At 48.5% G+C, this 26,159-nt stretch overlaps 1 non-coding gene across 1 annotated transcript; it reads left to right on the top strand.

Moving 5' to 3' along the window:
• Positions 1-2,659: 2,659 nt before the first annotated feature.
• Positions 2,660-2,733, top strand: TRNAI-AAU (transfer RNA isoleucine (anticodon AAU)). The gene has a single exon. It is a non-coding gene; the product is annotated as a tRNA-Ile (tRNA).
• The last annotated feature ends 23,426 nt before the right edge of the window (positions 2,734-26,159 follow it).

Below are 26,159 nucleotides of genomic sequence, written 5' to 3'. Positions count from 1 at the left end.
GTGAGGAGTTGAGGGTGAGTGAGGGTGAGGGTTTGAGGGTGAGTGAGGGTGAGGGGTTGAGGGTGGGTGAGGGTGAGTGAGGGTGAGGGGTTGAGGGTGAGTGAGGATGAGTGAGGGGTTGAGGGTGAGTGAGGGTGAGGGGTTTAAGGTGAGTGAGGATGAGTGAGGGGTTGAGGGTGAGTGAGGGTGAGTGAGGGGTTGAGGGTGAGTGAGGGTGAGGGGTTTAAGGTGAGTGAGGATGAGTGAGGGGTTGAGGGTGAGTGAGGGGTTTAAGGTGAGTGAGGGTGAGTGAGGGTGAGGGTGAGTGAGGGTGAGGGGTTTAAGGTGAGTGAGGGTGAGGGTGAGTGAGGGTGAGTGAGGGTGGGGGGTTGAGGGTGAGTGAGGGTGAGGGTGAGGGGTTGAGGGTGAGGGGTTGAGGGTGAGTGAGGGTGAGGGGTTGAGGGTGAGTGAGGGGTTTAAGGTGAGTGAGGGTGAGTGAGGGTGAGGGTGAGTGAGGGTGAGGGGTTTAAGGTGAGTGAGGGTGAGTGAGGGTGAGTGAGGGTGGGGGGTTGAGGGTGAGTGAGGGTGAGGGGTTGAGGGTGAGGGGTTGAGGGTGAGTGAGGGTGAGGGGTTGAGGGTGAGTGAGGGTGAGTGAGAGTGAGGGTGAGGGGTTGAGGGTGAGGGGTTGAGGGTGAGGGGTTGAGGGTGAGGGGTTGAGGGTGTTGAGGGTGAGGGTGAGGGGTTGAGGGTGAGTGAGGGTGAGTGAGGGTGAGGGGGTGAGGGTGAGTGAGGGTGAGTGAGGGTGAGGGGTTTAAGGTGAGTGAGGGTGAGGGTGAGTGAGGGTGGGGGGTTGAGGGTGAGTGAGGGTGGGTGAGGGTGAGGGGTTGAGGGTGAGTGGTTGATGGTGAGTGAGGGAGAGGGGTTGAGGGTGAGGGGTTGAGGGTGAGGGGTTGAGGGTGAGTGAGGGTGAGGGGTTGGGGGTGAGTGAGGGTGAGGGGTTGAGGGTGAGTGAGGGTGAGGGGTTGAGGGTGAGTGAGGGTGAGGGGTTGAGGGTGGGTGAGGGTAAGGGGTTGAGGGTGAGTGAGGGTGAGGGGTTGAGGGTGAGTGAGGGTGAGTGAGGGTGAGGGGTTGAGGGTGAGTGAGGGTGAGGGGTTGAGGGTGAGTGAGGGTGAGGGTGAGTGAGGGTGAGTGAGGGGGTGAGGGTGAGTGAGGGGTTGAGGGTGAGTGAGGGTGAGTGAGGGTGAGGGGGTGAGGGTGAGTGAGGGTGAGGGTGAGTGAGGGGTTGAGGGTGAGGGGTTGAGGGTGAGGGGGTGAGGGTGAGTGAGGGTGAGTGAGGGTGAGTGAGGGTGAGTGAGGGTGAGTGAGGGTGAGTGAGGGTGAGGGTGAGGGTGAGTGAGGGTGAGTGAGGGTGAGGGTGAGGGTGAGGGTGAGGGGTTGAGGGTGAGTGAGGGTGAGGGGTTGAGGGTGAGTGAGGGTGAGTGAGAGTGAGGGTGAGGGGTTGAGGGTGAGTGAGGGTGAGTGAGAGTGAGGGTGAGGGGTTGAGGGTGAGTGAGGGTGAGGGTGAGGGGTTGAGGGTGAGTGAGGGTGAGTGAGGGTGAGGGGGTGAGGGTGAGTGAGGGTGAGTGAGGGAGGGTGAGGGGTTGAGGGGGAGGGGTCGAGGGGGAGGGGTCGAGGGTGAGTGAGGGTGAGGGGTTGAGGGTGAGGGGTTGAGGGTGAGTGAGGGTGAGGGGTTGAGGGTGAGTGAGGGTGAGGGGTTGAGGGTGAGTGAGGATGAGTGAGAGTGAGGGTGAGTGAGGGGTTGAGGGTGAGTGAGGGTGAGGTGTTGAGGGTGAGTGAGGGTGAGGGTGAGGGAGGGTGAGGGGTTGAGGGTGTGTGTGACAGTAACTTGTGTGTGTGAGGGCAGTGTGTGTCAATGCAACGGGGCTCATGTTATCGACCTCAGAAGCATTAAAAGTGTGTGTCTTGGAACGTCTGAGGGCAGCTCGTGTTACAAGCTTGCTTTGAAGATGGTCATGCATTGCTGGGAGTGGAGCAGATGGTCCTGTTTATGACCTGCAGAGCACGTGTGAAGTGGGCGCGGATGAAGTGACTGGGGGGTGAGGGGTGTGCACGTTTTAAAAGTAGATACGGCCTCCGGCCGTGAATAATTAGGGGGTGAGAAATGCGCTGGGAGGGCTGCCTTTGATGTGGGAATGCGAGGCAGGCAGGCAGGCGGCTGGTGGCATTGTGCACGCGCTTCATGCACTGCAAGGAATCGCCAGCCAGTGGTGGTGTGGATAAAGACTGGATAAGCCCCTATATAGCTTGCCAGCTGTGCTGCGCACAACAGGCGAGCCCTAAAAAGAGCAACACTTTAGGGGTTGATGCTTTATGCCTGAGATGTGTAACCGTGTAGAGCACGGAAGTGTGCGCGCGAGCCTGTGAAAGACCCCCTGGGGAGAGTGAAGGGGTGAGACTGTGGCAAGTGTGTGTGGAGAGGAGGAGAGAGGACGTGAAGGGTTAAAATGTGTCCTGATAGAGCATGCCTCGTGGCACGGAGCTCTTCTGTAGACGGTGAAACTGAGGGGCGAGAGGCGGGAAACAGACTCGCCATTACTGAACGTGTTGGAGAGTCACGGAAAGCACATAGAGTGATGCAAGGACGCCTCCTCTGATGACGTGTCACTCATTACTTCGGCGAGGCCGGTTAGCTCAGTTGGTTAGAGCGTGGTGCTAATAACGCCAAGGTCGCGGGTTCGATCCCCGTACTGGCCACAGTGTATTTTTCTATTTTCAATTACAATGTACTGTACAGGTAGCACACAAAAGTGTACCGGCGCATTTACTACCGAAGTAGAATAGCGTGTAAATTAGTAAATAGTTACAACACAGGTGATCCAATGGTTTTGTCTCGAACAAAATCAATCGTGCATCATAGGTCATATTATACACAAATATAATAAATACTCCCCTATTCATTTTTTAATGTGTGTTTAATTTTGTCGCAGTAGAATATTTACTGACTCCATTATGTAAAATTTCTTAGAACTTTGTGTTCCGGAACATGACATTGAAAACATTAATGAACTCATGATGATGCAATAAGGTCCAAATGGTCGCACACTGCTTGTCCTACCAGCGTGTTACCCCAAAGCATTGTGGTCCATGAAGTAAGCTTCAGCGAGTACGCCTCTGCCAGAGTCTTGAGCAAAAATCACTGTCGCGTTGGCCATCCCTGGACACCTGTTTCGAGGTTGTTACCTCTCGTCAGCAGGGAATAGTCATGTATGTAGGGTCGCTGCGTAGGCTGCCGAAAAATATTCTCAGGTCCGGTACCGCTCGTGGCAATAATCGAACCTAGAGACACCATTTGTATCTTATCTTCTGTTGCGAAAGAGCACGTACACGCAGACTGTCATCCTGCTCAATTCACTCAGCAGAACCTGAGACAGTTATGGTCGTGGTTTCGAGCGCAAGAACTTTATCTTTTACAGTTTACATATAGTTTTGATATTTTTTGTTTGTCCTCGTTTAATAATGCATGACTCCTAGCTATATGAGGTTATGGCATCACAAAATTGAGAATTTTAAATGTGAGAAATTAGAAAGTAATGTAGGGAAGCAGATGGAATCCGCGGGCAAAGAAAGCATAATGGATTGGCTGGTCAATACATAGCCCGGGTACATAACCCCCTGTCTGGGGGGGGCAGAGCTCTCTCCCTCCCTCGTACTGCGGCCTCTGTTTGTTAAGACTCCTTCATTTCCAGAGCCAATGTACATGGGGTGCTGTTGATAAAGACGATAGGGCAAAAAGATGAAAAACGAAACTTTACATGTATTGTAGTAAAATCATCCACTTTTTAAAAGACTGTCCCATGAAACCTGAAATCCAAATTAGAAGTTATACAAGTGAAAGTCATTACGTCGAAAAAGAGAAGACCTATTAATGATTGAGGCCACACTTTCAAGTTCTCTTCATGTAGTGCCCCGGATCTTCTTGACCCAAATAGTGAAAAAAAGCACAGAGGCATTTGTTTTTGTTTATAGAGTTAGTTTGCAGAAAGGGCAAATATTAAGATTCAGCCAATGATTGAATCTGGGGCTTCTGGTAATTTTGTTGATGCTCATTTTACTAAAACTATGGGAATAGCTATGGAAAATAAAACAGTTCCAACGCTAGATTGAACCCTTGGTGGGTAAGAATTGACATGTGGAGGTGTTTGGACAACAGGACGCAGGGATTATTTGAGATCTAATTGATGCCTTAACTTTGCTGTCGGCCATTAATGCTGTCACTGTGTGGATGGGTGCATGGATGGATGCATGCATGATGGGTGGATGGATGCATGAATGATGGATGCAGGATGGGTGGATAGATGCATGAATGGTGGATGCATGAATGAATGATGGATGCAGGATGGGTGGGTGGATGCATGAATGAATGATGTATGGATGCAGGATGTGTGGGTGCATGAATGATGTATGGATGGATGCAAGGTGGTTCGGGCTCGCTCGCTGTGGTGCAATATGCAAATTAGTTTACGCCCACCACTTTCAAATGTCACCAGCCGCCCCTGGGAGGCACAGGAGGCTAGAACCCTGTTGGCTGTAGCAGCGGGGTAGGGCACATACAGAGGGAGCAGTGGCGGTTCTACCATGGGGGCATTTGGGCGCTGCCCCCCCTGCTTTCTCGCCGTGCGAGAAGAAGGCAGAAACAAATGGTAGTTATTTATTTATAACTACCATTTGTTTCTGCCTGCCCTTCTCGCACGGCGAGAAAGCACTGCAGTCAGTAGAACAGAACTTCCTTCCTGGTTACTAACTCGACTCGAGTCTCAGGGCAGGGGGGAGTGGCTTGGGGGAGTGGCTTGCCCAATGTTGTTAATACGGACTGTTTGGACAGCCTGAGAGGCTGTCCAAACAGACAGTATTAGCAACAGAGGGCAAGCCGCTCCCCCAAGCCTCCTCCCACTCTCCGTTCTGCAGGATGCAGAGTAAGTGGAATGACGTGTTTAGGGCAGCCGGCCGAACCAATCAGCGCCGGCTGCCATGGAGGGGAGGGAGGCTGCCTGCAGCCTTCAGTGACGAGAGCGGAGGCATTCGAATTTCAGGATGGCGGGAGCAGTCTCGGGACTCGAGAGTCAGAGCGGGAACTCGGGAAGCCATTGCCAAGGTAAGTTTTTTATGTTTATTTATAGAGTTAATAAATGTAATGTATTAAGAACGAAACAAAAAATGCTTGCCAGTAGTACAGAAATAAGATTGAGTAAGAGAGACAGTGTGTAGTGGACTTCACTCCAGATCAAAGCAGCGAGAGCGCTAAGTGAATATTGAGATGTCATGCAAACGGCACATTTAACCTGGGAATTGCAGGTGATGCACAGTGCTCCGTCCTGCAGCCAGCGCATTTCAGCTTGAGGTTAAAATGACTGGATGGGGTTACGTTTTTGCAAACAAACTCTGACTGCCCTTGACCCCAGTACCAAGTTGAATAAAAGGCCCTCTCGGGTTTAGTATGAAGAAGATGGGTGGCGTCTCTATTTCTAGTGTGCACGTGGAAGCGAAGACGAATAAAAACTGTGCCGATTTTTTTTTGGATAATTAGGGGCAAAGAGCGGACATGTTTCCACAATCTGGTGTTTATAATTCCAATTGGTGTAATGTTCTGTGATGCATAGCATTCCACCTTATATAGACACTTTTGGATTAACGACTCCTTCTCAATCTCAAGTAACTGACTGCTGCTTTTAAACATATGTTTGTGGAGGATGTTATGATACTTTGAAATGACCAGTTCTGTTGCTTTTACTTCCAGTGAGCTAAAAGGTGGTCAGTCGTGTATATGCACATATAAAACGTCTTGCAATTCCGATCTGGAAATGATGTGGCCTGGCGTTATCTGTGGAAAGCACACATTTTGATGGGGTTCACCACTCTTGTTGGAGGTTAGGTTAACCAACAGGGATATTGTCAAGCTGCAGGCGGTTCGGATTTTTGTGCACACCATACCTGTGTTAAGCAAGTAGCTCGAGTAACAAACACGAATGAGAAGGGCGTTGTGTGCCTTTGTTCATGCCTCTGTGTGTATGACATGCGGTGACACTTGTCTTCACACGCACACATAATATATGTGGTTAGCCCACAGCAGTGTTCCACCCTTGTTTTACTTTGTTAATATGAGACAGTTTGCGTTTATTTATTGTGTATTCTCAATCTCAGGTAACACTGGCGGAGCCTACTACCAAATCTCCCCTTCAGCTACTACTAGGTGTGTTGATACCAAAACCAATTTTGTTCTGTCTACAGCAGGTGGACTGTACACCTGTCGGCATACAGGCCGCGTATTTACATATTTACTTTGAGCACAGAAATCTAAAGCCATGATTTAGTCCACTTTGTTTATTATGCTAAGCGATCTTTGTAAATGCTCACATGAAGATTGTAATTGTGTTTTCATATTAGAATCCCCATAATTCCTTTACCAAATGTACATTACGTTTGTAATAATCTTTGAATCTTCTACGTTTAAACTGTCTCAGATTACACGCTGTTATCCAACTCCGCCTTTCATACTTTTGTTATAGTAAATACCATTAATTCAAAAGCATGTGTTGTTTAACCCTTTCGCTGCTGATGACGAGCTCAGCTCGTCATCACCCACGGGTGTCGTGTGCTGATGACGAGCTGAGCTCGTCATGAAAGCAGCAGAATAGCAATTTCCAGCATACGGGAAAAATCATGGCAGCAGCCATGTGGTTAAGGCACTGAGAGAGTGCTGGGTCTTCAGTTTATGGAGTAAGGGTAAGGTCTAAGAAGATAAGGTGCCGACTCAGTACTGATTAAGGGGTGGGAGGAGTATGCAGGAGGGGTGAGAGAGCGACAAGAGAAAGATAAGGGAGAGAATAGAACGTGTGGAGGGAGAGAGAGAAAAGTAGTGGAAGAGGGGAGGAGAAAAAGTGTGAGCACTTGGAGGAGAGAGAAATATATGGAAAGAGTGACAGGAGATACGGAGGGAAAGGAAAATACAAACCACAAAGAAAGGAGAAAGAGGCAGACTAGAGTGAGCAAGCAGAGAGAGTAAGCAAGAGCAAGACAGGTAAATAATGGGAGGTGGAGAAAGAGAGAGGGAACGAAAGAGGAAGGAGGAAGAGAGGGGAGAGACAGAAGTGTAAAAGAGAAAGAATAGAAGATGAAGATAGAGCAGGAGAGGAGTATAAAGAAAGAAAAAGACAGAAAGATAGAGAAGAGTTAGAAGGATAAGGGAAGAGAGAAGACGAGTCAGGGAAGACGAGAGAGAGAGACCAAGTGCTGCGATTTCTGTAATAAACACAAGATGATGGACGGAGTGCTGAATCTTTTCAACCACTCACCCTCAGTGAAGACAGCTGGGTTTAATCCATTGCTCTTTTGCTCACTGTGGAATCCTAGTTTGGACCTAGTCATATGCATATCAGTCTTGAACCTGCTCCTCATGGGAACAGTCCAGCACAAACTGCCAGTTTGCTATGTTTGCCCTAAGTGGGACGGGTAGGCCGGGCTCGCTCGCAGTGGTTCAGTATGACAATAATTTTACGCCTCACCACTTTCAAATGTCACCAGCCGCCACTGAGAGGGAGCTGTTGGCGGCAGGGGGAGCGACCCAGCCCTTGGACAGGGTCAAGGTCACAGCCAGATCTCTAGCTGGTTTAGCGCCTCGAGTCCCTTTTAATGTGTCTTCTAAGCACGTGTACCGAATCGTCCCGCATTTGCACAAACCTTCATCATTTTGTGCCTTTTGTTAAAAAGATGAGTTTAGTCATCAGAGAAGTGGTGAAGCCAGTAATCACAAACAGCGAGGCTTTACACACATTAAAACCCGACACGTGGCTTGAAGGGTGGGTTTTTTTTTAACTGCTCCAAAAGCTACTATGAAAGAACAATTTCATAAAGCTAATACACCGTTCAAAGAAACCGCAAACCTACATATAGTGTAGCAATGATGATTGACTTTAAACTTCTAGGGCAAAAATACTAAATAATGATGGATTCAAAAAGACAGCTGCATTGGCCGGGAATTGAACCAGTGACGCCTGAGTAACAGGCGGGAGTTCTAACCCCCAAACCACCAATACATCGCTGTTCTTCACGGCGTGCATTCCCCAGATGAAGTCAACAATGACACAAGAGATGTTCACACTTGACCCTTGCAGATACTGAATCTTTAGATGTAGTCATCGCTAAACCAACCGGGCTGTACCTGAACCTGACGGAGACAAAGATGTTGCACAGTCCAACCCATGCCGGAAATGAAGAGAAGTCACAGAACTGACATCCGCAGGCGATGAAAAGACACTGCCTTCTGTGCAGGTGGTCAGTGATGCTAGCATTAAAGTACATATTGAGACCCTCATGTTACCAGTACAGTAGTACGGACACCTCTCCCATGCGTACTCCACTGTTTATTAGGACAGTAATAGCTCTTTCTCGGGTGCCGGGATTCACGTTATGGGGCGGAAGTCCCCATTCATACTTTAGGGATAGATGTTTACCCTTTAATCTGGACGTGTCTTTAATGGCAGTTTTAGGCTGAGCGTAAAATAAAGCACCATTACAGAAACATACAACATTCTTACAGAAAAGGTAATATAACACAAGCAGATGTTTCTGCATTCCGTAAAAACGGTTTCTGCGCAATTGCACGGGCTACAATATGCAAGAGTACATTAAAAGTAAACAACTCATTAAAACACTCTTTCCCTACTGCAGTACAGCTGTGTCATCACAATGACATTACTTCTCTTGTTTAAAGCTGAATTTATCACTAATTGTAGAAAACAGAACTGCGACTCAAACGTTATTTAAAAAAATACTTGGTATATTAAAAATGTATATTAGGAAAGAAAAAATAGCGCCCAACTGCCGTGACATTGCCACCCGCAATGCCGTGACCCGGATTCGAACAGGGGTTGCTGCGGCCACAACGCAGAGTACTAACCACTATACGATCACGGCGAGCTACTTGGGCTCTGTATATGATTCTTGCACCTGTACTTTTATAGCTGAATTTCGTCTGAGTGCACGATAAAGTATAATGGTACTGATGACAATTCTTCTAATGTATTATTCAACACATTATATGAACTTACAAAAAGTGGTGTTGGAAACCAAACCAAGGCCTCCAGAACTGGACACAGACCCCAGAAGTGACCACCAGAAATGTGTGGCCCCCAGAATAGAGAGCACAATGCTACAGAGGAGGTCTAGAGAACTGACCAAGATTCACAGATATGTTATTCAAACTTTCGAAGAGTAGTATCACACCTCTAGGTCAAGCAGCGAGAACTGGACATTACGTTTAATATGAGGTGTGCGATGCTTGACAATACTCCCTGTGACTCTCCCAAAAAAGACGCAATATTTCAGAAGAGGCCTCCAGAACTCAATAGAAAACTTCAGTGGAAACCTCCCTAAGTGAACACAATATCACAGATGGGGCCTTCACAAATTGACACAGTGCTTTGGGTACAGCATTTTCAGATGGACACAGCACACCATGTCATTATCCACGCACTCACAATACTTCAGACAAAAACTGAACACCACACCCCAGGTAGAGCACCCAGAAATAGGGACAGTCAGCAGGTTTGGGTCCAAAACTGAAAAAAAACACTCAAAATGCATTGACCAGAAAAAAACACAACACTTTAAATCTGGGCTCCTAAATCAGCAAAATATACCAGATGAGACATCTACAACAGGTCACAATACTGCAGACAACGGCTTGAGTAATAAGACGCCATCTGCAGCTCTGGACACATTACAACAGTGGTGGCCCCAGGACAAGAGAAAAGACTTCAGATGTTGCCACTAGAACTGGGTACAAAAAGCTAGACATGCCTGTGATAGCAGCCACAGTACTCTAGATGAACCCTCCAGTACCAGGCACCTTACACAGCAGGTGCCCTCCAGATCAGGAGACAATGTGCCAGATGTGATTTTTAAAAGTAGCAGCAATCCTACTGGTGAGGTTTTGAAAAGTTTACCAGAACTCCAGGTGGAACTTTGTGCACTTGACACAATATTCCAAAAGGACTATGCAGAACTAGACACAACACTTCAGGGAGTTGCAAGCTTGGGACACATTATGCTAAACTAGTCTCAAAAGTGGGTAGTAACTGTTCAGACACATTATTCTAAAGGAACCCGTTGGACATGTGCCCAGCTCTCCACACAAGGCCTTACTTGTGCTGTGCTCACTGTCCACCTGTAAAAGTGCTTCCGTTTTCTCCTGGTTTTTCTTACCGCTCCCTCTGCACCCCAACACTACTTTTGGCCTACTCACAGCCTTATCATGGAAGTGAAGCTTGCAACGCCACTACCTGAGCTGTAACCATCTGTTCTCTAAATCTAAGTTTACACTGCTGCTGCCTGTGCCGTGCCTGTTCACGAGACACTGAAGCTTGTACCTCTTCTGCCTGTTCAGTAGCAGTGTTAGTAATGGAAGGTCACTCTGGTGCTGCCTGTGCTGCTCCTGTTGTTTGAAACTTGCATAACTGCTACCCAGGTTGTACTTTGATGCGAGTGCACCTTAAAAACATCTTTTCAATTCACAAAACCAAACTGATTTGCTTTTCAAAATTAAAGATACTGGTGGTTGGCGGTACAATACTCACCATAAACATCCTCAGCTTCGAAGAAGGAGCATTTTGTGCATGTGGATAATTATAATAGGAGCAACTGGGTTTGCAGACAAAGAGTCTTTTATCAAACAATATCTACTATGAGGTTGTGTAAAACATCAGACACTGCTGAGATTCGAACTCAGGATCTTCTATTTACTAGACAGGCGCGTAAACCAACTAAGCAACAGCACCTCCTTTAGCTACTTTTATGCATTGTGCCTGGTGTCACTCTGAGGCACTGCATATTTTTCTGTCTCTAAAGCTGTGACATTTTCCAGTTCCTACCAACAAGATATTGTAGAAGAAAACCTGATATTGGAATGGAAAACATACAAAGAGGGTCACGAAAAACATATACCATTATATGTACATATTTGAATTCAAATAAAAGAGTGGAGAGGGAGCGGTAATAAAACCAGGCAGAAATGGATGCACTTTTACAGTTGGGCAGTGTGAACAGCAAAAGTAAGGCCTTGTGTGGAAAGCTGGGTAAATTTCCAAAGGGTTTCTTTAGAAATATTTGTATTCATTTTGCAATGTTTACACTGGTGGACGAAGTACGCAATACATATGTTAAAACTAAACAAGAGTGCAATGATAATAAAGGGCATCAATATATACCAGATCATTTCATGATGCCTATAGCCAGGGATGGTATTAGGATTTTGGAGGCAGTGGTCAGAAATTCAACGTGCGAGGCCCCTCTAATTTGCATACACCTCACACATTCAAGGCTGTTTGCCTCTCAGTAGATTACCCAGGTCCTGAAGCTTTTTTGTACAGACCCCTCCTGAGTTGCCGCCCCCCCTCTCAGCCAGCCATTAGCAGCTTGTAATGGGCTGAATGTGTGAAAGTTGCTTTTCATCAGAAAGGTTTAAGACTGCTGCCAGACAATGGGCCTCCTGTGGTGCCTCTGAATGGGCAGCAGGGCAGGATGCCTGTGCTAGACTTGGCATCTTTTGGCGTGTTTCCCCTGAGTATTTGCTTTTTGACCTCCCGGTTTTGACTCTGTTTTTGCTGGCTTAGTGTTTCTGTGCACTTTTCTCACTACTGATCAGTGGTAAAGTGCAAGTGCTCTTGTAGTAAAGTGTGTTATGGATTGGCGTTTCCATGATTGGCCTATTTGATTTATGTGTCAGTCCCTAGTAAAGTGCACTGGGTGTGACAGGGCCTGTAAATCAAATGCTGTTAGTGGGTTGCAGCACTGGATTGTGCCACCCACACAAACAGCCCGTAAATGTAACTCTGGCCTGCCATTGCAGAGCCTGTGTGCAGTCTGGTACTGCCATGATGACTTGGCAAATGCACCCACTTGCCAGGCCCAAACCTTCCCTTTTCTTACATATCAGTCACCCTTAAGGTAGGCCCAAGGTACCCCTGTGGGCAGTGTGCTGTGTATGTAAAAGGTAGGACATGCCATGGTGTATGTGGCATGTCCTGATAGTGAATAACGGCCCATTTTGTTTTTCACTATTGCAAGGCAACATGTTCCCCATAGGACAGAATGGGCAGTTTCCTTACAACATCTTATAAACATAACTGGCACTGGGAATTAGGTAGGAAAATAAAGTTTAGTATGCCTGGACTCAAAGTAAAAAAATACATCTTTTAGTGAAGGTGATTTTTGCATTCTGTATTTGAAAATACCACTTTTAGAAAGAAGGTATATTCTTGCCTAACCATCCAGTGTGCCTCTGCTGGGTTTGGGGGTTGAATGTCTGGGTTTTGGATGACAGGGGCTGGGGCTGGAGAGCAGGAGTGGCTCCGGATAGTCCAGGTGGGTCAGGAAAGGGCGGAATAGACCTGGGCTGCAGTTAGAGTCGGGGAGGAAATTTCCTTGCACATTAATGGGCCTAGTCTGCCTCTGACAATGCCATCTCCACCTCCTGCAAAGAAAGCCACACCAAAGAGGGCAGAACTGGTTCTGGCTGGGCACAGACACCCTTTGCCTAAGAGGACAAGGATTTTGAGCTATAAAACGTGTAGCCCAATCCCCTGATCTTTAGAACTCTTTTGAACCAAGAAGACTGATAAGAAAAAGAGTTGGAGAAGCTGTGAGGAGGAACTACCACTTATCTGAGTGCTTTGCTGTGTTGGCTGCAGTGGCTGCTTCTGTCTTGGGCAGTGAAGGGAATGGACTGAACTTTCTACAACTTCTTTCTTTGAGTATCTCCAACGGCTTGAGGTAGAGCTTGGCCCCTGTACAAGAAGTCTCAGGAACAGCAAAGACTTCAAGTTCTTCTGTCCTCAGCACTGGGGACTGAGTGTTTGGTGCTGCAGCAGAAGGAAAAGCGACCCAACGTCGTCTACGACCCCACTGCAGACTCTGTGTCCTGAAGGCACAGCAGAGGGCACCGCCACAATGCCGCACCGCAACCCTGGTCTCAGCAACGACTCCTGCTGATGCCACCACCGAACCACTGCTTTCACCGCGACCTTTGGGCACCGCACTCCACACTGCCTAGCTTAACGACGCGGCCTTGGTATCCCCGATGCCGCTCCACGCCAACAATGACGCCGCTGCCTGGACAGTGGTTCGAGGGCACTGCTCGTAAAGTTACACGATGCACTGCCCTCTTTCCGCACTGCAGCCTTTGTCTACCGACGCCTGAGCCATCGACTCCAGTTCGTCAGCCAATGACAGCGCCTCAGCAACGACGACGCCTCTGCTGCAACCATGACTTGCCGGCACCACGAGGAGCACTGCATCACTTTGTACACCGACCCTGGTCTCACCAACGACACCATCTGACGCCGCCATCGAGCCTCTGCTTGCACCGTGACCTGAGGGCATCGCAGGCTGCACCACTGCACTTTGCACCGCAGCACCCGACGCCTGCCGACACCAGCGCTTCTGACTTTAACCACGAGTAGTTTGATCTTCAACGCATGTGACTTCAAGGCCCCGACAACTCCTGCACCGACCTCAACCCACACCTGCCGACACCGTGCTTTCAGAAGCTTAACGAGAGGTTGTCGATGCCCTGCATTTCTAAAGGTACTGTTTGGCGGGTCTTCCCGACACCGTAGCTGGCCCGCGATGCCCCGGTCAGCCAGAACTCTTTGGATTTGTTTGTTCACAACACCCTGATAGCCCCGGACAGAGCTATCGACTTCAAGAACAGTATTTCAAGATTATTTTGATAAATGAAAATTTCTAAGTACTGTATTGTGGATTTTTATCAATTTTGGTCTTGTCTTAAGTATATAAAAATATTGGATATTTTTCTAAACTGGTGTGGTATCCTTATGTCATGCTTTCACTGTGTTACTGTTGGTTAAGTGCAAATGCTTTACACACTGCCTCTAGAATAAGCCTGACTGCTCGTGCCAAGCTACCAAGGGGGTTAGCAGGGGTTATTTTAGAAGTGTAACTCCTTTATCCTGACTAGGAAGAAGGGTCCCTTTTTGAACAAAGGTACCTATCTCTGCCAACTAGAGACCCCCATTTCTAGCAGCCTGTTTGCAGGACAAACCTGCTGAAGGTGTTGCCTTGCAACTGGGCCACTAGGAGGGCCCCTGTCCCCAATTTCTAGCCTTGCTATATCATGGTCGTGATAAGATGGTGTCAGGAGAGGACCTGTGTTCCGTGGCCTGCCTGTGACACACTGATTTGGGACCAGGGGCGTAACAAACGCCCCCGCAGCCCCCGCAGTGCGGGGGGGCCTCACTCCCTTCATTAAATAAAGGGGGCCCGGCCCCCCCTCAGCTCTTCTGAGGGCTGTGAGAGAGGCTTGCGCGGAAACAAGCCTCTCTCCAAAGCAGGTGCAGCCTGCAGCCTGCTCGGATCCCCCTCCCTCTGACTGAAGAGAAACAAAGTATCAACATACATTGTTTCTCTGCAGTCAGAGCGGCGAGGCTTGGAAAGAGGATGGGGTGGGGGCCCCAGAGAGCAGGAGGCAGCCAGCACTGCTCAGGGCCCTGACAAGGGTGGGAGTGGGGGCCCAGAGAGAGCATTCCCCACAGATCAAGATTTCAGCGGACAACTGAGCGACTGTGGGGCAAGGCATAGCCAGCAGCTGTGGATAAAAGCCATTTCCAAGAATTTGGGGTGAATACTCCCAGGATGTCTGTGGGTTTTAAGTCCCAAAAATTGTAAATCTTTGCAGGTATTTTACAAAAACTCTTCCAGCCAATTCGGACAAGCAGGCCAAAAAAAACCTGGGATTTCTTATTCTTCCAGTTTGAGGGGACATAGCCGGGCAGATTGTGTTGAAATGCTCTGTTCAGGCAGGGCCAAGGCTGATTTCTGTACGACTAATCCTTGTGTGTTAAGGCACAGATGGAGCTAAAAACGACGGAATAGAATTCAACGTGAGTTATTATCAGTGTTTTTAGTGAGTCAGAAGACCATACATTAACTACATCTCTCATCAGCCAAACATATGCTACTCAAATACAAATACTTTTATATAAAAAGATAGATATTCACCATATGTGGAATGTACAGAATGTGCCAAAATTAAAACCCTTCTGCACAGATAGAATGAATGAAAGGCTTAAATTGTCATCCCTTCAATAAACAGGATACACACTAAACAAATCTCACAAATCGCCTGCTAAAAGTTAATGTACTCATGTTAAATGTAAACTATTTTCCACTTTATACTTTGTGTCACACAGTGCCTTAAATGAAGTCTCTTGTGTTCAGGCTTGGCCATAGCTTACTATTTCTCCATTAATATGTTGTTTTTTTTTAAACTCAACTCTGAAAATGTTTATAGCCACAACCTTTCTAATGATAAAACAATTCCTCCATAATTACAAAAATTCTGAACTTCTCTACCCTTCCAAACGGTAAGAGCTTTCCAACTCTTCCTTCTTGAAAAATAAGTCTGGTCATTAACGAGCCACATACAGGGGCGTAACAAACGCCCCCGTGGTGGGGGGTCCCACTCTCTTTAGTAAATGAAGGGTGCAAGGCGGAAGGGAGAAGGGTGCAAGGCAGAGGGGAGAAGGGTGCTAGGCAGAAGGGAGAAGGGTGAAAGGCGGAGTGGAGAAGGGTGCAAGGCGGAGTGGAGAAGGGTGCAAGGCGGAGAGGAGAAGGGTGCCAGGCAGAGAGGAGAAGGGTGCAAGGCGGAGGGGAGAAAGGTGCAAGGCAGAGCAAGGCAGAGGGGAGAAGGGTGCAAGGCAGAGGGGAGAAGGGGAGAAGGGTGCAATGCAGAGGGGAGAAGGGTGCAAGGCGGAAAGAAGAAGGGTGCAAGGGGGAGTGTAGAATGGTGCAAGGTAGAAAAGAGTGCAAGGCGTGGGTGGAGTGGGGTGTTAATTGGGGTGTTCTGTCGATGAGCAGCGGCAGTCCCCTGTGACACCTATCCAGCGATGGTGACGCAGTCCCTGTACCATACACGGGCGGCCTCATTATAGTGACGGAGTTGAGGCGACCTTGCCCACGAGCATACAGGAGTTCCTGCCCGGCCATGTGAAATCCTGTGAGGGAGGTGCACGGGGTGAACTCATGACTTAGTTGCACGGCAGACCAGCATGTAAGGGGGACCCGGACCTGTGACACCTTCGGGGACTGGTAGCATCTCAGGCCAGGGTTGGACACAGTCACTGCAATCTTGTGTCTGCCATCAGCGGAGCTAGCGGGGTGCTGTTCCCATGCCTCTACCCGGAGAGCTACGCGCTCCCATCAGTGTGTATGAATTCGTGTCCATCCTGAGGTATACCACGAGGTCTCCTCCAGGGTTTTTCACGAGAGGTACATCGAATTTGCTGGATACTCCCACCTGCCGGTGAGGGCCGAATCCCCGGCATCTCACTCTCAAGGCAGGCCAAGCCAACCCTTAAGTTTTTCTTTGCTATTGTACTCCCATTGACGCAGCTTGTGCCATTCAGACAGATGCTTACACCATTTTAATACAGGAGAGGCCGGCCGCCGCCAGCATCTCCCTGAAACAGTTGTGACTTTCCCTTGACCGGCAATAAATGATTTATGTAACATCTTAGGTCTCCTTGAGGGGAACGGTTTTCACGTCTCACAGTGGGGTGGACCTTTCTTCTGTCCGGCAGGAAGCATCCAGCTAAGAGGTTGCAGGTAGGAAGGAAGCTAGGTAGTGGGGGGCCTGGACGGTGATGGTTGCCGTCGGCCAGACTGTGGCGGAGTTACAGGGTGATCCGGAAGCAGAGAGGTGCAGAACTGTACCTCAGCGGGCACATAGGGGTGCCAGAGCCTAAGACCTGGGGCCTCAGGGGAGGTTCTGGGAATCCGTGTCAGCACCCCAGTAGTCCTTCGGGTGGTTGTGGGCCTGTGCAACCGGGGGTTTGCCTAGCTACGCCCCGCAAGGGGCGTGAGTATAATCATTACCATAATGGGCAGCACATAGGTGGTTCGCCACGGTGCTGCCTGGCTCAGCAGGCGGGCAAGTGGCGAGAATGCGGCCTGCCTTTGGATCGCCCGTAAGATAACCCACTATGATTACATAACCTTGGATGTAATGAACATGCAGCAGTTTTTTCCCAATCTAACACTGGTGTCTAGTGTGTTATTTGCGGGATGCATGCTTATGTTGTGGGGTGGGGGGTCCTGTTGCCATGTTGTGACTATGCGGCTGCCCGAGGCCACGCAGTGGCCATTAGGAGGGCGGCCCCACGAGTCAGAGAGGGCTTCACCCGCCCCCCTCTAGCACCCTCTGCTCCCCAGGCCAGGAGGAGTCACGAAGGGAGCGTAGGAGGAGCTGTGTGATCACATCCAGTGCGGCAGGCTGGGCGAGGGTACTTAAGTCCCCCTCGCCATTTTCCATGCCTCTTTGCCGCACCGGACGCGTCGTGGTGACCTCACCAGCGGGGACACACATTTTCCCTCCCGACCTCTCACCCTGTGTGTCAGCTTGGGGGGGGGATAGTTTGAACGTTTTAATGTTTTAATTCTCGTTGCAGGCGGAGTTACAGGGCGATCCGGAAGCAGAGAGGTGCAGCACTGTACCTCAGCGGGCACATATGGGTGCCAGAGCCTAAGACCTGGGGCCTCAGGGGAGGTTCCGGGAATCCGTGTCAGCGCCCCAGGAGTCGTTCGGGCGGTTGTGGGCCTGCGCAACCGGGGGTTTGCCTAGCTACGCCCTGCAAGGGGCGTGAGTATAATCATTATCATAAGGGGCAGCACATAGGTGGTTCGCCACGGTGCTGCCTGTCTCAGCAGGCGGGAAGGTGGCGAGAATGCGGCCTGCCCTTGGATCGCCCGTAAGATAACACACTATGATTACATAACGTTCTATGTAATAAACCTGCAGCAGATTTTTCCCAATCTAACACTGGTGTCTAGTGTGTTATTTGCGGGATGCATGCTTATGTTGTGGGGGGGGGTCCTGTTGCCATGTTTTGTCTATGCGACTGCCCGAGGGCATGCAGTGGCCATTAGGAGGGCAGCCCCCTAATCACAGAGGGCTTCCCCCGCCCCCCTCTAGCACCATCTCCTCCCCAGGGAAGGAGGATTCCCGAAGGGAGCGTAGGAGGAGCTGTGTGGTCACGTCCGGTGCGGCAGGTAGGGCGAGGTGATTAAGAAAACAAGTATCGGAACAAACCGCAGTCAGAGTGCTGGTCGAGGCACAGGAGGCTAGAACCCTGTTGGTGGCAGCAGCAGGGGGAGAGCGCGAACAGAGGGAGCGGTCGAGGTCACCCCTACTGACTGGCAGAGGCCGCCTTAAATGGCGGGGCGGCAAGGGGGTGTGGCCACAAGGGAAGTGGCGGGAAAACAATGACACAGAAGGCAAGATGTAGGGTGGGGTGGGTGACGGAGGGCTGAAAACCAGAGAAATAAGCAGGCAAAAATACAAGTGGCAAGTTTACGGTAGTGATTAAGAAAACAAGCGTCAGAACAAACCGCAGTCAGAGTGCTGGTGGAGGTACAGGAGGCTAGAACCCTGTTGGTGGTAGCAGCGGGGTATGACACGTACAGTGGGAGCTGTTGGCGGCAGGGTGAGCGACCCGGTCGAGGTCACCCCTACTGACTGGCAGAGGCCGCCTTAAATGGCGGGAGCAGGGAGCCATGGCGGTGTGGCCACAAGGGAAGTGGCAGGAAAACAATGACACAGAAGGCAAGAGGTGGGGTGGGGTGGGGTGGGGTGGGGTGGGTGGCGGAGGGCTGAAAACCAGAGAAATAAGCAGGCAAAATTACAAGTGGCAAGTTTACGGTAGTGATTAAGAAAACATGCGTCGGAACAAACCGCAGTCAGAGTGCTGGTGGAGGTACAGGAGGCTAGAACCCTGTCGGTGGCAGCAGCGGGGTATGACACGTACAGAGGGAGCTGTTGGCGGCAGGGGGAGCGATCCGGCCCTTGGACAGGGTCGAGGTCACAGACAGATCTCTAGCTGGTTTAGCGCCTCGAGTCCCTTTTAATGTGTCTTCTAAGCACGTGTACCGAATCGTCCCGCATTTTCACAAACCTTCATCATTTTGTTGCTTTTGTTAAAAAGATGAGTTTAGTCATCAGAGAAGTGGTGAAGCCAGTAATCACAAACAGCGAGGCTTTACGCACATTAAAACCCGACACGTGGCTTGAAGGGTGGATTTTTTTAGAACTGCTCCAGAAGCTACTATGAAAGAACAATTTCACACAGCTAATACACCCTTCAAAGAAACCGCAAACCTACATATAATGTAGCAATGTCGAGTCCGCATTGACTTTAAACTTCTACGGTAAAAATACTAAATAATGATGGATTCAAAAAGACAGCTGCATTGGCCGGGAATTGAACCAGTGACACCTGAGTAACAGGCGGGAGTTCTAACCCCCAAACCACCAATACATCGCTGTTCTTCACGGCGTGCATTCCCCACATGAAGTCAACAATGACAGAAGAGATGTTCACACTTGACCCTTGCAGATACTGAATCTTAGGATGTAGTCATCGCTAAACATACCGGGCTGTACTTGAACCTGACGGAGACAAAGATGTTGCACAGTCCAACCCATGCCGGAAATGAAGAGAAGTGACAGAGCTGACATCCGCAGGCGATGAAAAGACACTGCCTTCTGTGCAGGAGGTCAGTGATGCTAGCCTTAAAGTACATATTGAGCCCCTCATGTCCCCAGTACAGTAGTACGGACACCTCTCCCATTCTCTTTAATAGGACAGTAATAGCTCTTTCTCGGGTGCCGGGATTCACGTTATGGGGCGGAAGTCCCCATTCATACTTTAGGGATAGATGTTTACCCTTTAATCTGGACGTGTCTTTAATGGCAGTTTTAGGCTGAGCGTAAAATAAAGCAACATTACAGAAACATACAACATTCTTACAGAAAAGGTAATATAACACAAGCAAATGTTTCTGCATTCCGTAAAAACGGTTTCAGCGCAATTACACGGGCTACAATATGCAAGAGTACATTAAAAGGAAACACCTCATTAAAACACTCTTTCCCTACTGCAGTACAGCTGTGTCATCACAATGACATTACTTCTCTTGTTTAAAGCTGAATTTATCACTAACTGTAGAAAACAGAACTGCGACCAAAACGTTATTTAAAAAAATACTGGGTATATTGACAATGTATATTAAGAAAGAAAAAAAATCGCTCAACTACCGTGACATTGCCACCCGCAATGCCGTGACCTGGATTCGAACGGGGGTCGCTGCGGCCACAACGCAGAGTACTAACCACTATACGATCACGGCGAGCTACTTGGGCTCCATACAATGTCCCTGTACCTGTCCTTTATAGCTGAATTCTGTCTGAGTGCACAACAAAGTAAAATGGTCCTGATAATAATTCTTCTAATGTATCATTCAACACATTATATGAACTTACAAAAAGTGGTATTGGAAACCAAACCAAGGCCTCCAGAACTGGACACAGACCCCAGAAGTGACCACCGGAAATGTGTGGCCCCCCGAATAGAGAGCACAATGCTACAGAGAAGTTCTAGAGAACTGACCAAGATTCACAGATATGTTATTCAAACTTTCGAAGAGTAGTATCACACCTCTAGGTCAGGCAGCGAGAACTGGACATTACGTTTAATATGAGGTGTGCGATGCTTGACAATACTCCGTGAGACTCTCCCAAAAAAGACGCAATATTTCAGAAGAGGCCTCCAGAACTCAATAGAAAACTTCAGTGGAAATCTCCCAAAGTGAACACAATATCACAGATGTGGACTTCACAAATTGACACAGTGCTTTGGGTACAGCATTTTCAGATGGACACAGCACACCATGTCATTATCCACGCACTCAAAACACTTCAGACAAAAACTGAACACCACACCCCAGACAGAGCACCCAGAAATAGGGACAGTCAGCAGGTTTGGGTCCAAAACTGAAAAAAAAAACACACAAAATGCATTGACCAGAAAAAAACACAACACTGCAAATCTGGGCTCCTAAATCAGCAAAATATACCTGATGAGACATCTACAACAGGTCACAATACTGCAGACACGGCTTGAGTAATAAGACGCCATCTGCAGCTCTGGACACATTACAACTGTGGTGGCCCCAGGACAAGAGAAAGACTTCAGATGTTGCCTCTAGAACTGGGTACAAAAAGCTAGACATGCCTGTGATAACAGGCACAGTACTCTAGATGAACCCTCCAGTACCAGACACCTTACACTGCAGGTGCCCTCCAGATCAGCAGACAATGTGCCAGACGTGGATTTTAAAAGTAGCAGCAATCCTCCTGGTGAGGTTTTGAAAACCTTACCAGAACTCCAGGTGGAACTTTGTGCACTTGACACAATACCCTAAGAGGACTATGCAGAACTAGACACAACACTTCAGGGAGTTGCAAGCTTGGGACACATTATGCTAAACTATTCTCTAAAGTGGGTAGTAACTGTTCAGACACATAATTCTAAAGGAATCCTTTGGAAATGTACCAAGCTCTCCACACAAGGTCATACGTGTGCTGTGCACACTGTCCACCTGTAAAAGTGCTTCCATTTCCTCCTGGTTTTTCTTACCGCTCCCTCTGCACCCCAACACTACTTTTGGCCTACTCACAGCCTTATCATGGAAGTGAAGCTTGCAACACCGCTGCCTGACCTGTAACCATCTGTTCTCTAAAGCTAAGTTTACACTGCTGCTGCCTGTGCCGTGCCTGTTCACGAGACACTGAAGCTTGAGCCTCTTTTGCCAGTTCAGTAGCAGTCTCAGTAATGGAAGGTCACTCTGGTGCTGCCTGTGCTGCACCTGTTGTTTGAAGCTTGCATTACTGCTGCCCAGGTTGTATTTTGAAGCGAGTGCAGCTTAAAAACATCTTTTCATTTCACAAAACCAAACTGATTGGCTTTGAAAATTAAAGAAACTGGTGGTTGGTGGTACAACACACACCATAAACATCTTCAGCTTCAAAGGAGGAGCATTGTGTGCATGTGGATAATTATAATAGGAGCAACTGGGTTTGCAGACAATGAGTTTTTATCAAACAATACCTCTACTATGAGGTTGTGTAAAACATCAGGCACTGTTGAGATTCGAACTCAGGATCTTCTATTTACTAGACAGGCGCTTTAACCAACTAAGCAATAGCACCTCCTTTAGCTACTTTTCTGCACTGTGCCTGGTGTCATTTTTCTGTCTCTAAAGCTGTGATATTTCGCAGTTCCTACCAACAAGATATTGTAGAAGAAAACCTGATATTGGAATGGAAAACTTACAAAGAGGGTCACGAAAAACATATACCATTATATGTACATATTGGTATTCAAATAAAAGAGTGGAGAGGGAGCGGTAATAAAACCAGGCAGAAATGGAAGCACTTTTACAGTTGGACAGTGTGAACAGCACAAGTAAGGCGTTGTGTGGAAATCTGAGTACATTTCCAAAGGGTTTCTTTAGAAATATTTGTATTCATTTTGCAATGTTTACACTGGTGGACGAAGTACGCAATACATATGTTAAACTAAACAAGAGTGCAATGATTATAAAGGGCATCAATATATACCAGATCATTTCTTGATGCCTGTAGCAGGGATGGTTTTAGGATTTTGGAGGCAGTGGGCAGAAATTCAATGTGCGAGGCCCCTTTAATTTGCATACACCTTACACATTCAAGGCTGTTTGCCTCTCAGTAGATTACCCAGGTCCTGAAGCTTTTTTGTACAGACCCCTCCTGAGTTGCCGCCCTCCTTCTCAGTCAGCTATTAGCAGCTTGTAATGGGCTGAATGTGTGAAAGTTGCTTTTCATCAGAAAGGTTTAAGACTGCTGCCAGACAATGGGCTTCCTGTGGTGCCTCTGAATGGGCAGCAGGGCAGGAGGCCTGTGCTAGACTTGGCATCTTTTGGCGTGTTTCCCCTGTGTTTTTGCTTTTTTACCTCCCGGTTTTGACTCTGTTTTTGCTGGCTTAGTGTTTCTGTGCACTTTTCTCACTACTGATTAGTGGTAAAGTGCAAGTGCTCTTGTAGTAAAGTGTGTTATGGATTGGTGTTTCCATGATTGGCCTATTTGATTTATGTGTCAGTCCCTAGTAAAGTGCACTGGGTGTGCCAGGGCCTGTAAATCAAATACTAATAGTGAGTTGCAGCACTGGATTGTGCCACCCACACAAACAGCCGGTAAATGTAACTCTGGCCTGCCGTTGCAGAGCCTGTGTGTAGTCTGGTACTACCATGATGACTTGGCAAATGCACCCACTTGCCAGGCCCTAACCTTCCCTTTTCTTACATATCAGTCACCCTTAAGTTAGGCCCAAGGTACCCCTGTGGGCAGTGTGCAGTGTATGTAAAAGGTAGGACATGCCCTGGTGTATGTGGCATGTCCTGATAGTGAATAACGAACCATTTTGTTTTTCACTATTGCAAGGCAACCTGTTCCCCATAGGACAGAATGGTCAGTTTGCTTAAAACATCTTATAAACATAACTGGCCCTGGGAATTAGGTAGGAGAATAAAGTTTAGTATGCCTGGACTCAAAATGCATCTTTTAGTGAAGTTGATTTTTGCATTCTGTATTTGAAAATACCCCTTTTAGAAAGAAGGCATATTCTTGCCTAACCATCCAGTGTGCCTCTGCTGGGTTTGGGGGTTGACTGTCTGGGTTTTGGATGACAGGGGCTGGGGCTGGAGAGCAGGAGTGGCTCCGGATAGTCCAGGTGGGTCAGGAAAGGGCGGAATAGACATGGGCTGCATTTAGAGTCGGGGAGGAAATTTCCTTGCACATTAATGGGCCTAGTCTGCCTCTGACAATGCCATCTCCACCTCCTGCAAAGGAAGCAACACCAGAGAGGGCAGAACTGGTTCTGGCTGGGCACAGACACCCTTTGCCTAAGAGGACAAGGATTTTGAGCTATAAAACGTGTAGCCCAAACCCCTGAACTTTAGAACTCTTTTGAACCAAGAAGACTGATAAGAAGAAGAGTTGGAAAAGCTGTGAGGAGGAAGTACCACTTAGCTGAGTGCTTTGCTGTGTTGGCTGCAGTGGCTGCTTCTGTCTTGGGTAGTGAAAGGAATGGACTGAACTTTCTACAACTTCTTTCTTTGAGTATCTCCAAGGTCTTGAGGTAGAGATTGGCCCCTGTTCAAGAAGTCTCAGGAACAGCAAAGACTTCAAGTTCTTCTGTCCTCAGCACTGGGGACTGAGTGTTTTATGCTGCAGCAGAAGGAAAAGCAACCCGACGTCGTCTACGACCACACTGCAGACTCTGTGTCCTGAAGGCACAGCAGAGGGCACCGCCACAACGCCTCACCGCAACCCTGGTCTCAGCAACGACTCCTGCTGATGCCACCACCGAACCACTGCTTTCATCGTGACCTTTGGGCACCGCACTCCACACCGCCTAGCTTCACGACGCGGCCTTGGTATCCCTGATGCCGCTCCACACCAACATTGACGCCGCTGCCTGCACAGTGGTTTGAGGGCCTGCTTGTAAAGTTATACGATGCACCGCCCTCTTCCCGTACTGTAGCCTTTGTCTACCGACGCCTGCGCCATCGTCTCCAGTTCGTCAGCCAATGACAGCGCCTCAGAAACAACGACACCTCTGCTTGCACCATGACTTGCCAGCACTGTGAGGAGCAATGCATCACTTTAAACACCGAACCTGGTCTCACCTACGACACCATCTGACGCCGCCATAGAGCTGCTGCTTGCACCGTGACCTAAGGGCATCGCAGGCTGCACCACTGCACTTTGCACCGCAGCACCCGACGCCTGCTGACACCAGCGCTCCTGACGTCAACCACGAGTCGTTTGATCTTCAACGCATGTGACTTCAAGGGCCCGACAACTCCTGCACCGACCTCAACCCACACCTGCGGGCACCGTGCTTTTGGAAGCTTAACGAGAGGTCGTCAATGCCCTGCATTTCTAAAGGTTCTGTTTGGTGGGTCTTCCCGACACCGTAGCTGGCCCGCGATTCCCCGGTCAGCCAGAACTCTTTGGATTTGTTTGTTCACAATGCCGTGATAGCCCCGGACAGAGCTATTGACTTCAAGAACAGTATTTCAAGATTATTTTGATAATTTCTAAGTACTGTATTGTGGATTTTTATCAATTTTGGTCTTGTCTTAAATATATAAAAATATTGGATATTTTTCTAAACTGGTGTGGTATCCTTATGTCATGCTTTCACTGTGTTACTGTTGGTTAAGTGCAAATGCTTTACACACTGCCTCTAGAATAAGCCTGACTGCTCGTGCCAAGATACCAAGGGGGTTAACAGGGGTTATTTTAGAAGTGTAACTCCCTTATCCTGACTAGGAAGAAGGGTCCCTTTTTGGACAAAGGTACCTATCTCTGCCAACTAGAGACCCCCATTTCTAGCAACCTGTTTGCAGGACAAACCTGCTGAAGGTGTTGCCTTGCAACTGGGCCACTAGGAGGGCCCCTGTCCCCAATTTCTAGCCTTGCTATATCATGGTCGTGATAGGATGGTGTCAGGAGAGGACCCGTGTGCCGGGGCCTGCCTGTGACACACTGGTTTGGGACCCTGTGTTTGTGGGCTGAAAGCAGGGCCCTGGTCAGCTCCCTACACTGCACATGTCTAGCGTCATAATGCTTCATAACATGTGCTCTTCCCTTCTCCTCTTGTGACCTCTGGACATCTTACCGAAAAGCAGAGGGACCACCACTCTCAAAGCAGAGGAGCCACCACTCTCTGAGAGAAAGTGTCACCTTATGTTGCGGGACTCCATTCAAACAGAGACACCCATGAAAACATGACGGAGGCGGGGATCACAGAAAAAGAGGGGGGCTGTTATCCTGCAGTGCCCTTTACATGGCTGTAGAAATAACCACCCTGTTCCTGGTACAAATATCAGCCACCAGAGCCCAGTAAATTACCAGAATGAACTATAACCCTATGAGGTGTTTTTAACCACCTTGTCCTGCAAAGCATGACTTTCCAATTTTAATGATGAAAAAATCAGGAATCAAACCCTGGACCATCACGTTATTGGCACCACGCTCTAACCGACTGAGCTGAAAGTCAGTTTTGAAAACATATATAAATGGCCATTATAACGAGCATACACACACCTAAGACAGTCTTATTGAGACCGGAAAGGCTGTCATTGTAGACAGAGGCGTTCAGACAGGCAGACCATCACTGACCCATCATAGTTTCCGGCCAAGGCATTGAGGGGCTCAGATACTCCTG

This window comes from Lissotriton vulgaris, chromosome 12 (assembly GCF_964263255.1).
Source record: "Lissotriton vulgaris chromosome 12, aLisVul1.2, whole genome shotgun sequence".
NCBI lineage: Eukaryota > Metazoa > Chordata > Amphibia > Caudata > Salamandridae > Lissotriton > Lissotriton vulgaris.
Note: the sequence above shows the minus strand (reverse complement) of the source record. Positions and strands in the feature narration are given on the sequence as shown.